This window comes from Ictalurus punctatus, chromosome 27 (assembly GCF_001660625.3).
Source record: "Ictalurus punctatus breed USDA103 chromosome 27, Coco_2.0, whole genome shotgun sequence".
NCBI classification, from domain to species: Eukaryota; Metazoa; Chordata; class Actinopteri; order Siluriformes; family Ictaluridae; genus Ictalurus; species Ictalurus punctatus.
This window is the reverse complement of record NC_030442.2, coordinates 11,501,266-11,513,870: the sequence shown is the minus strand read 5'-3', so window position 1 is coordinate 11,513,870 and position 12,605 is coordinate 11,501,266. Positions and strand designations below refer to the sequence as shown.

At 42.4% G+C, this 12,605-nt stretch overlaps 1 protein-coding gene across 5 annotated transcripts in view; it reads left to right on the top strand.

Annotated features, from left to right (window-relative positions):
• znf536 (zinc finger protein 536) overlaps positions 1 to 12,605 on the top strand; it is a 184,382-nt gene that overhangs the window by 54,441 nt on the left and 117,336 nt on the right. For all 5 annotated transcript variants that reach the window (XM_017458816.3, XM_017458814.3, XM_017458815.3 and 2 more), the window contains one exon: positions 6,733 to 6,847. The gene's annotated coding sequence lies outside the window, so the exon portion shown is untranslated. The remainder of the gene's footprint in view (positions 1 to 6,732; positions 6,848 to 12,605) is intronic.

Here is a 12,605-nt window from a genome sequence, read left to right as displayed (position 1 = left end):
CTTATTCGATAGTGGCCAGGTGAGCACTTCGATCTGTTTCCCTTGGCCTGAGGTTAAGCACTACATGAGCAGCTAAGCCACAGACAACACAAACAGCCATCCACGCAGCCGCTGAGAGGTTTAAATCTATTCCAGGTCCTGTATTTTGCTCTAGCTTTATACGTTCAAGTCTGATGCAATCTTATTCCCCGCCAAGCCACTGATTTCTATAAGAACCTGCAAGACATAATGAGCACATGATAGGTAAATTCCCAGTAGTCTTAATGCCTACAGAGAGTGTTTAGAAAGCTCCTGTGCCCTTTCTTGGATGGCTCCACGGTGAGGGAATTTAGTTTGGCAGTGAGTAGAGTATCCAGAGAGTACAGACCCTAGAAATATCTTGAAACAGTACCAGATTCTGTCAAACATGCGTTCTGCACCTAGCACAGGGATTTTGCAGGTTTTTATCTGCTTTTCCTGAACCATTTACAGCTCCTTCTGACACGTCCCCCTCCCAGAGCGGCCCCGGCCGTGATTTGTGGCACGTGTACAGATGTGTTGCTGAGAGATGGTTTAATGTGACAGGCGAGATGGGGCTCTGTCGGTCTCCGAGGCTTTATGGAGGAACGCCACGTCTGCGTCTCGATCTCAGAGACCCCACAAACCCGCCCTTTCCGTTCTCCCGAGCTCCTCGTCTCTCCACTTAACAAGCCCGAGGTCACAGAAAAATGGCACATTGCTCCACTTAAGCTGAGGTCAGGTCCCAGAGCAGACTCGGGCCACGTCGTCGTCAGATTCTGGCACTTTTTTCATAAAAACAGATGATCTTGGTCTCTTTTCCACCTTCGAGTCTTGTCTGTAGATGCATATTGCGTGTTCTCCGTTCTGAAATGGGGCAGCAACAGGTAGAGCACTGGTCGTGGGTGCAGGAATAAGCAAGCATGGAAACAAAGGATTACAGCATGTTGAACGATTGAGAGCGACAGAGAGCAGCTGGGTGGCTGGGGCGGTCGTGAAGGGATGGGGGATGTCTTTAAAGTGAAATCATTTCCTTTTCTTAATCAAAAGATGACAAGCCTGAGACTCAGAGGTCCCATCTGCATACCACAGCAGATCATGCAGCGCTTATGAAGGGGTAAGATGATGGGACGATATCGCTCTCTGAGGTTATCAGCCTGGACAAGGCTCCTCTCAGACTAATGCCTGCAGGCTCCAGCTCTGATTTGTGCATTCACCATAAGTAAAGCATCAAAGACAAAAAAGCGTCCACGCAAACCATCGTCTCTACCACACGTGTCCGACTTCTGTTACAGAGGGTAAGGAATACAGTCTGCTTGATTGGCAGGTTAAGTGAGGGCTATAGATCGTGTTTGAGTGTGGCTGGCTCACAGAGTGTCCTATCTTACCTCAGAACCCTGGAGATTCAGACATGCTGAGTATTAATCTGAAGACCGAACAGCCTCACTGGGACAGTCTGGGATGCAGTCGCTTTCTAAAAGCTTTATCTCTCGGCATATTCCACTTCGGACACCTGTATTACATTGAAAGTAAACTTTAAAATATGCGCAGTGGTGCAAGAAGGGGTCTTACAACAGAAAGCATTGTTAAAGGACATCTGCTCTCCCATCTGATCAGTCTCAAAGTCTTGCCGTCATGGACATAATTCACATTTACTCTTGTCTTTACAAGGAAACGACAGAAAACATTCTCCAGGTAGATTCAGCAACGTGCTAAAAGCTAGATTGCGTTTATTTAGTTCATAGATTTCTTCTGTAATAGTGTTATTTGTGCCTCTTGTTTGTAATGTGAAAGCCGTTACATCTGAAGTCTTCAGTCTCTCTTGCAGTAAGTATAGGGAGCAGATGCACTAATGTAGAATTGCAACCCCAAAAAAGGAGAACCAGAAAAAAAAAACCAAAAAAAAAAAAAAACCAAGGCCCCAAGCAGACAAGCAGAGAAATTAAACAACTCAAACCGTTCGGACATAAATAGTTTAACCTTGGCTTCATAAATCAAGCAGTGAGCACAGACTTGGCCTAAGTTGGTCCTTCAGGTTCACACTCGTTCCTTCCTAAACATGTCTTCACCCCCTCTCCCCTCCCCCAAACCTTGTGATTCATCCAAAAAAAAGTCCTAATCAAAAACAATAACCAGTTGAAAACGTAAACGTTTCAAAACGTCCCAGAGAAGTATGAAATAATAATCTGTGTGTGGCCAAGCAAATGCTGAGAACACAAACATTTCACAACATAGTTGTTTAAATAAAGGCCTTGGCATCGATGGCTGAGAGATAGGACATGCAGCGTTAATTACACTCGCTCATAAAAACAAACCAGCATTATAAAATATGACTCTCCATACTAGGGAGCTTAACCTATAAAATGGCAGTGAGGTGTGTTCCTCAGATGTGCAAGAGGATGTATTGTTTGGAGAAAAAACACAACAAGCTCAGAGAGACATAGAGAGAAGAAGGCTAAAAAGAAATGTGGAAAGGAGGGAGGGTGAAAAAGGCTTCTACAGTCAACAAAGAGTGCAATGTTTACTCAGAATTTAAAGACTTGAATTTTTCCCTTCACCATTGTGTGGCATCAGCATGCGAAAATAGGCCAGCTAAGCACACGTTTATTATTCTTAGAGCATGAGCAGAGTAAAGAGTAATATGCTCATGTAAAGCAAGGAGCCTCACAGATGTAGATGCATGGCCAGGGCTCTCGCATATACGGATTTAAGTGAGTAAGGTTATTTTGTTCAGATGAAGAGAAATGGATTATTTTAACACGAGCACTGACTTCAGTTTTCATTGCTGGGTGGGCCATTTTTCTAGCCATAATGATAATAATAATAATAAAAACTATAAGACTGTACTTAGACCTTCAATCCTGATCGTGTTCTCAATCATCTTAACCCCAGGTCAACAAATTCCAGCTATCGAATTTCAGTGACGTCACGTTCCACGCTCTAGCCCGATCTGCCACATCACAGCACGTTTCCATGAGGCACGCGTAAAACACACGTCCTCAACTCCAGTCTGTGTCCTGGAAAATCATTCACCCATTCACTGGCCTGATCATGAACACCAGTCAGGTTACAGTGCCTCTGTTTAACATTACACTTAAAAAAAAAAAGAAAGAAAAAAGAGAAAAAAGCATGGAAGTGGTTAGAGTCAAGGCAACCATGACAACCCCTTAAATATGAGTGGAGGCATGCAGCTTTGAATAAATGTTTGTATACATTTTTTTGTACATCTTGGAGTGTGCGCATGGTGGATGAACTGTGCTTAAAGACATCTGGATGCGATGAAATACCATTTGTCTAAACAAAAAGGAGCTCCACTCTCAGTGCGTGGAAAGCCACCCAAAGCGAGCGCTGTGTCTCGCTACATACTTGGGTGATGTTTTCAATAGGACTGTATTGACAAATATTTCACTACAACAGAATTGAAGCTTTTTGAAAATATAATGCGAGAGGAGGGGAAAAAACCCCCCAAAAAACTAAAAGGACAAGAGCTTTAAGTTATGCTTTGAATATTTGGTAATTTTGTCAAAGATAGCACAAGGGCTCTTGACCCAAAATGATCATGTCACGTAACCATGGTAACCATGATGACAGTTGCAGATTCTTTCACAAGCAGGGGTGTGATCATGATATTGAAGTAAATGTGAACTTTAACATTTCTTTATACTGTATATACAGACTTTATATATATATATATATATATATATATATATATATATATATATATATATACAGCTGTTGGTGTTCCTCATGACTCACTCAAAAGGAATAAAAAAAAGAGGCAATTTTTTTTTGATGTTTATAGTCCTGAGATAATTGATATAATATGTTTCCCTATTTCTTGCACGGAGTTATAGTTTTAACGGTAGTGCATTTACACACTTCCATTATATAGCTGGCCACAGTGAATACATGGGTGAATAATAGACCATCTAAATGTAAACTACTTCTAGAGGCTTTATGGCATATTAATTAGCATTTTTAATCAGCAACTGTTGATGAAGGCTAGGACAAAGGCGAAGAGGCAGAGGGAGAGAGAGAGAATAGAAGGTTTCGTAGGAAAGAAAGAGAGAATCTGTGATGGTGCTGGTGGTGGTGGTGGGGGAGGGGGTGCATGTGCGTCTAAGAGACACCTATAGATTTATCAGTTTCTTAATTCCATTTAAACAAATAGTCCAGCAGTCTGAGAAAGGCGGCGAGGGGACATGACTAGGATAATAAGCATCATGGAAGATAATCAGATTTCTAAGAGGAATTGATTGTTGGTCTGGCTGAAGGAGCAGAAGAGCGGGTTGACAATAAGCTGAAATTTAAGTGTTAATTTTTATGCTAATCCGCTGGCATCTCCATGTGATGCAATTTGGTTGCCCGTGCCGCAGATATGAAATTGTCCCGCTCACAGAGAAAATGTCAGCTTGCCAGACCCTGAAAGCTTGTAATTTATTAGGTATGTTTCTATTAGTATGTGTCACAGTTGTTAGCGAAGCCACTCTCACGCTCTCCACCTCTCATATGCTCTTGCACACATGTACTCACACACACAGATATATATGTATATAGATATATGAGCTCATATATATATATATATATATATATATATATATATATATATATATATATACACACACACACACACACACACACACACACATATTGCACAATGGAATTCCATGTGTGTGCTTCTCAGCCTGTGATCTTAAAGCACGTTTCAGCTCAGTGGCTGGAGCACCAGGGCATTAATGTATTATCATATATCGGGCGGTCCTTGCCCTGTGGACAAAAGGCTATTTAATACAATTTAATGACATTCCCAAGCAGAAAGGAAAAAAAAATAATCAAGGGAGCGACAGGGGAGAAAAGAGGGCAGATTAAAATAGCGTGTGCTTCTCTTGGCTGTACCGTGCAAGCGTAGCTGTTAAAGAAGCAAGCAGTGAATAAAAGTAGAAAGAGAAAAGAGGAAAGCGGCTGAAGTATCGAGATGGAGAAAGACGGCGCAGCTGAGGCTGGGGCACGTAACCTGTCAGCTACGACCATGCTCCCCGAAGGCCATTAAGTGATCGATTTCCACTGTGACGCAGTGATGTCATCCATAAGAGACGCACGGCGGGTGTCAGCGGGCGCAGGGTGGGGACAGGACAGCACCGTGTTTGGGTATTGCAGCAGCTATGACAGACTGACACAACTATCAACTGGAAGGTCTCTTACTTTCTTTCTCTCTCTCTCTCTCTCTCTCTCTCTCTCTCTCTCTTTCTCTCTCTCTCTCTCTCTCTCTCTCTCTCTCACTGTAGCAGCTAAGAAAGCCAGTGTGTCATGGCCACTGTAATAGTTGTGAATTCAGTGCGCTCTATCTAAAAGGTTTGGATGCAATTCACATATAGGTCAATTAAATGCACCAACATCTGCTCTCCTCTAACCATTTGCATATAGTATTCATATGTTAATGATGTTCCTTGTTTGGGGTGTGTGTGAGTGTGTGCTTGGGTTTGTGCGTGTACACGTTTTGTGTTTGGCACTTCCTTTTCCTCCTCCCTATCTCTTTGTATCGCAGAATATAAGAGAAAGAAAAAATTGGATTTCTTACTGCTTCTTGCGGCAACTCCAAACCGGATAGTGGCGTTCTATTTTTATTTCCTCTCGGCCGCGCGCTCTCGGCATTGAGTCCTCTTCAACACGCAGGCTTGTTCAGCTGGCCCTGATTTGGACAAGAATCCTCCTACTCTAGCAGCAAAGGAAGGCCTGCCTTTGGAAAGCAGCTTAATGCCTTATAAATCAATGATGACACAGATGGACCAGCAATAATCTATTTAGAATGCCTCACAGCAAATATTGTCGTGCAAATGATTAGAGATCGAGCTATTTTAACTCAGCCTTCCTCCCTCTTAGCAAATCCTTCTGCTGCTCTGCATTTCTCGAAACTGGAGTGTCTAGTCTGTGCCTTTTTTCTTCTCCGCAAACACGTTTCTATTTTTGAAGGAATAAAGTGGTACAGTATACATGGTTTACAGGGTCCTTTTTTTTTTTTTTGGCAGGCGTCGATGGTGTGGCATGAAACAAAAGGAGTGAGAGCGTGGGCCCGAGCCAACGGGCTAATGACAAAATGCACGCTTCTTTAACCCAGGCTTCAGAGGGGGGCAAGATGGCGCGTGTGGCTGTTCAAATCGAACCAAAGGCCCCTTCTATTCACATTTACAGTCGATAGGGTCCCGGTTTAGTATGAAGCCGTGCTGGAGAGGGAGGAGAAATTGATAGAGAGGGAGGGAGGAGAGAGAGAAAGGGTTGAGGGAGCGATCGAGAGAGAGAGAAAGAGGGAGGAGTGAGAAAATGAAGTGGAGGTTGTCAGATGTGGCAGCTGCTTGGAATCCTGATAAATATAAGCTCTTATTGATCGGCTGAAAATGAAAGATCCCAGAGTGGCATGCAGTATTTAGCTTCTTGTCTGGTGCGCGCGTCAGCGGTGGCCTTGCCTCGCACGGATAGATTTTCAGCGCTGCTCTGAGGCACGGCTTTGATTTCATCTTTAACCTTTTTTGGCTGCTTTTCCTTGACCTCTGCGCCACTGCCGTGATTCAGTGAATTTGTTACATTTGGCTTGACATCAACCCCTCACTCTGTTTCTCTTTCTCTCTCTCTCTCTCTCTCTCTCTCTCTCTCTCTCTCTCTCTCTCTCTCTCTCCCTCTCTCACACTCTCTCTGTTCTCCACCTTCCTCCTCCTCTTCCTGTCTCTATATCACTCTCAGAGTAAAGACATCCCTCTGGTCATCGCAAAGTGCTGTACACACTTGGTGGCGTGGGTGGAGCCACGGTGTCTTCATCCTGACAGGCCCCAGACCAGTATGCAGTTAGAGTGATCAGGTAAAGGTTCACCTCACCTCACCTCACACTGACCTCACATCAGTATTAACATACTGCACATATTTACAGTTGACACAGACCAGGATCTATGAAACAAGACAAAGTCACATGATCGTATCAAGCGACACATCTCTGAGTAGTGATCACTCTATGATTAACACTGACTCATCCCAAGCACTGATCCCTCACTCACATCGCTTTAGCCCGGCACATTCAGTGCTCACCAAATAATCTTTATCCGTCACATGGTTACTAAAACAGTACATATAAATGACACATAAAATCTTGGAATAAATTACCAGCCTCCCCATACACTCTTTAATCTTTCAGCTAAGCCCTAGTGCTCCAACTCAATCTCACATTCCTATGAATTTTTAACTGTTATCTATTTATCTGTTTCTATCATTGATACACAGAGAGGATGTTTATGTAAAATAAAATTAAATAAAGGGAAATTAGATTTAAAAATCCAATCTTTTGTTTCATTATGTAGGTGTCAATTTGTAATAAAAAAAATCCACGAATAAAATATCCCCCTCCTTTTTTTTTTTTTTTTTTTTTTTTCGGGAACAATACTCTCTTACTCTTTTAGATGGATGATAAATTCCCAGAGAGGGAGGCTGCAACAGCTGTTGGCAGACAGGGGCAGATATGAGAATAGCAGCATAGGATGAGCGAGCATTAAAAATTAATACGCTATTTAGCCTAGGTGTATTTTAGGTATTTGACATTTTCATGTCCGGGACAGACTAAATTTATTCATAGTGAAAGGGTGGGTGAGGGAAATAAATAAATAAATAAATAAAATCAGGGTGGAAGATTCCAGCAGGGGTGGTGGGAGAGTGGTAACGTCAAGGCCATTCTTTTTTTATGGTCAGCCCTTCCTTCAGTAATGATACGTGTTAATGCTCGGAGACTGAAGCTCATTATGGCACGGTAATAATTAGCACTTGGCACAAAAGGATATGATTCACTGCATAAGCCTCTGGTTAAGATTTTTTTTTTTTTTCTTTTTCTTTTTTTTTTTTTTTTACAAATTTTTTAAGTGTTTTTGTATGGAGGTTTATTTCTGTGTATGTGTGTGTGTGTGTGTGTGTGTGTGTGTGTGAAAGAGAGAGAGAGAGTGAGAGAGAGAGAGAGAGAGAGAGAGGGGGGGGCAGAATGAGAGACAGAGAGAGAGAGAGAGAGAGAGAGAGAGATACACAGAGAGAGAGACAGAGAGAGAGAGAGAGACAGAGAGAGAGAGAGAGAGAGAGAGAGAGAGAGAGAGACAGAGAGAGAGAGAGAGAGAGAGAGAGAGAGAGAGAGAGAGAGAGAACTACACTAGGCCAGACAGTGTGAATGGAAATCCCAGCTTCTCCAGTGATTAATTACTAATGCTCCCTCAGAACATCTCCCTATCCCTCACTATCTAATCACACTGAAATCTAAGACATGTCCTGAGAGGAGACAACTCTCTCTGTCTCTCTCTCTCTCTCTCTCTCTCTCTCTCTCTCTTCCTCTCTAACACTTATCAACTACTTTATATATCAATCTTCTGATCTCTCTGTCTCACTCTCTCTCTGTCGTCCTTCCTCTCTCCATCTCTCCATCCTCTGTCTCATCCTTCTCCCAGTACACCTCTCATTGGCTCACTCTTCCCCACTCCCCCTCACCTCCCTCTCTCCACTTCTCGGTTGTTATATATATACATACACTGTTATCCCCTTGGGTAACATTTAGCGATAGCATGTTTAACACCATAGCCTTCCAGTCACAGCTCTGCACATCATCCTTAAAGGCAGAAAGTAGAGATGCTCTGGTGAGCATGTGAGTATGCTTTACAATCTCCAAAGCAGGGGAAAAAAAGGCTTTTATTTAACAGTTACAGCTATTACCATGAAAAAAAAAAATTCTCAAGGCATGGATAATTTCCTCACATATCTCTAACTACAAACGAAAATGGAAATCAAAGCACTACTGCCAAAAAGGCTAGAATAGAAAATAGAAAAGATGCTTCAATATTATTATTATTATTATTTTTTTCCTGTCGAGTTTCAAGACTGATGTTAGCAGCGCTTGTGTTTTAGACAGACAGGCAGATGGACAGAAGAAATTATGGGACTTGAAACTCTCATGAGACCTCCACAGACACCTAGGAGACCACAAGTATTCAAACACTGATAGCGTGTTTTACATCAACTCCCTAACACAGAGAACACGCTGTTCTGAAGTGTCGGCTTCTCATCTGGATTTGAGTGGAGAATTTGACAGCGATGTGTCGGTGTGTGTTTGCGTGTGTATACCGAGGTATGCTTGTCTGATGTGTTTTAATTCAGTGTGTGTGATTACTGTCAATATGTTTGTACATCCTGCGATGGATTGGCACCCTGTCCAGGGTGTACCCCGCCTTGTGCCCGATGCTCCCTGGGATAGGCTCCAGGTTCCCCCGTGACCCTGAAGGAAGGATAAGCAGTATAGAAGATGGATGGATGGATGTTTGTACATACAATAAAGTCCTCGGCTCTTTCTTTATGTGTGTGGAAGAGCTTGAGAATGGGGATGCAGTTTCGCATGGCGGGACTGCCGAAGTGTCAGACTGGATGTGCCTTTGAGGCCATATCCGGATGTATTAGCGTCTCTCCTTATCATTTAAATCAAGCCTTCTTTCCCTTTGAAAAACATATTGTACTCATCCCCTTCCTCTCTCTCACTCACTCACTCGCTCGCTCGCTCACTCCTTTCTCCCCTGATGGCCTCCATGTCTGCTTTCGAGGAGCTTCTAATGCCCCTGACAGGTACCAGGTTTGGTTGTGAGAAAAAGAGAGAGAGAGAGAGAGAGAGAGAGAGTGAGAGAGAGAGAGAGAGAGAATGACAGAGATTGTTAAGGGACCTAAGGGAGGACGTGTCCGTCCCCAATCGTCTTCCCCATCATCTGTGTGTGACAGCATCTGCGTAATTGATATATATGGGCCCGCTTGTCTCTTCGGCCCTTCCATGTTAAGGTCAACTTATCTACATATCACTGCCGATTTCTCTACTCCTATTATTCTTCCTCTACAGATATTGACTGTCTGGTGTGAAATAAGAATTGAGGAAAGTAAAGGGGAAAAAACCCCTGCGAAAGAAGCGCTTTTATTCCCGAGCCTAACCCTTGCCTGTTATCAAAGTAACTTCCAGCTTATTAGCGACAAAGGGCCTTTTTCTCCCACTCCCCCCTCCTTCCTCCTTTGTGCAGGCCATGTTCGCCAGCGCTTCCTGAATTAAACTGCTGGCTTCCTGTTCTTTTATATGCATGGCCACATCTGGGGGAGCTTGCTCGCAGCCCCGCTGCTTAATAACAATCACCTTCCCTTTCACTCGGCCCTGATTGTTTCTAATTCACTCTGACAGATAGTGGCTGACAAGCCGCCCGCGCCTCCTCCCTCCGTGACCCCGACTCAGTCACCGCACTTATACCGCCTGTCATTTTTAATATTTGATTTCGCTTTTAAAGTTATGTGTTTTAGCCCGATGATGAAATCAGTGCTTAAACCCGATGCAAAACGGAGCTCCACTCTGCTTTTTCGCACTCTTTCATATTCAGCCTCCTTCACTCGCTCGTGCTCTGCTTCGCCTTTCTGTTCTTTCTTCTTTCGCCGAGGCTTTTTCTCGGAGACAATGAGAAGCAAAGGTGGTTGAAATGCCATGCACGATCATATCACGTCGCCACTACTATTTTTGTTTGTCCTGATGAATTTTCTCACCAAAAACGCTGTCTCTGGGGTCGCAGCAGACCCTCAACTTCGGCTCTCCAAGACATTAGGATGTCGAGACGCAGACTGACCGTAGTATGGATCAAGCATTTTATTCAACATTTATTTAACACTGGCCCCAGGCACACAGGTTTATGAGTTTCCGCCGGCACACTCTTAATTGATCCTCCATTACAGCCATATATACGCAATATGCATATCCAGTATAGGCCCAGTGCCAGATCGTTGAAGAAATGAATGGATACATCGACAGGTAGATGGATGGCATATAGTGAGAAATCCATCCACTTATTCAATAAAAGCACAACCTGAGTTTGACTGAAAATAAGCAATTTAGTTAGTCAATTCAGTGACGGCTCCTCAAGTGCAGCGTTAAGAGACTTGCTAATGCAATTTAATTTCTTTGTGATGTCTACAATGAATGGCAAGGAGAAACAGAGGCAGAGAAACAGAAACACAGGATAAAGAAAGTAGTAATGAACGACAAAGTCTCTCTTGGTGGATTACGTTTTTATTACATCTTATTACGCCTAATTTAAAAAAATATATATAACTGACATTTGATCTAATGCTCAGTTTGTTTCTTAACTCAATATCACGCTTTTGTCACAACAAATCGGAGACATTTTCTAGATACATGTTGAATTTAATCTGGGATTAAATGAAACTCTCAACAGGGATAACACCATTAACATTCCCTTCATGTGTAGCACTGATTATAATTGGTGCACATTAAAAAAAAAAAAAAATTAAAAATTGACTTTCCGAGTTTACCGAGTTGACTTTCATACCGTTCTGTTTAACTCTTCAGATATACCGTCATAGTCACACACTAAAGATGTGTATTGTTCAAACGCTGTCTCCAAAGCAAGTCAATAGAAATGTAGTTTCAAAACACACACACTCCGAGTTTGTGTGTGTGCCTTGGGTGTGCCTGAGTCCAATATGATTTTTTTTTTTTCTCTGCTTTTTTGAATGACAAAAACAGAACTAATTGGAGTACCGCTGCATGTTTTTACTAAAGGCACAATTTAATTACATTTGAACTGGGAACGAATATTTTGGGAGCATGGTATGTTCGTTGAAATAAATGGAGCGAACGAAAAGCAATATTTGTTTTGCTTTGATTAGCAAATCATCAGGGTAATTTGTTAAGAGAAGGACAGAAAATCTCTGGCCAGAACTCCAACTCCAGGTCTCCTTTAGTCCTGCAAGTCCCAAAGGCACTGATGTCCCATAGCGTGTTTATCCTACCTCTTAAATCTTAATGAACTGTGGCCCGAGGGTCTGGGCCTACAGACCGTATTAGGTCGCCTGTAACCTCTTCAGGCTTTCGGTATCACTGCTGACAAATACTTGATTAATAACTTTCTAAATAATGTAAAGAGTATTGCTGTCTCCGAGGTTGTATTAATAAACATGAATGAATTTATTTGACTTTAACAAAGCATGATTAATGCACATTAGCCTGCGTATTGCTCATTCTAGCGATCCTTTCCCCTCTTCCGCACCCTAAAAAAAAACAACCCATCACCATTAAATATTTATGGCATAATATTAATGGTTTTGTAAAGAAAATATCAAGTTAATAATCCTCTGATTAGCAACTGATTAACCTTTTTATTAAACACGTGATCCATGCATCGTTGACTCAGGATGTGTCGCCCAAGTGGGCTGTGGAATAATTATTTTTGTGTATTTTCTAATTGCAAAAACTGCACGGTTGAACTGTTTTTCTGTTTTATTTCTCTTTTTATACATGCTCATTCAGAGATCCCATCACACAACCCCCTCCCCACCTTCCCTACACACAACACACACAAACAAGTACACAAGATTAAGATTTGTCTTAAGGGCTAAATATAGTGGCAGATTTTTGAGGACAATAGGGTTTGATTCAGTTTTCCGTTTCATTCCTGTGTTATTTCCATGTGTAGAGAAAACATACAGAGCTGAAAGACAAGCTCTGCTCATCTCTGTGCTATTGTGTGTATTTTTAGGTTTCACCGGTGTCCGTTCAAACA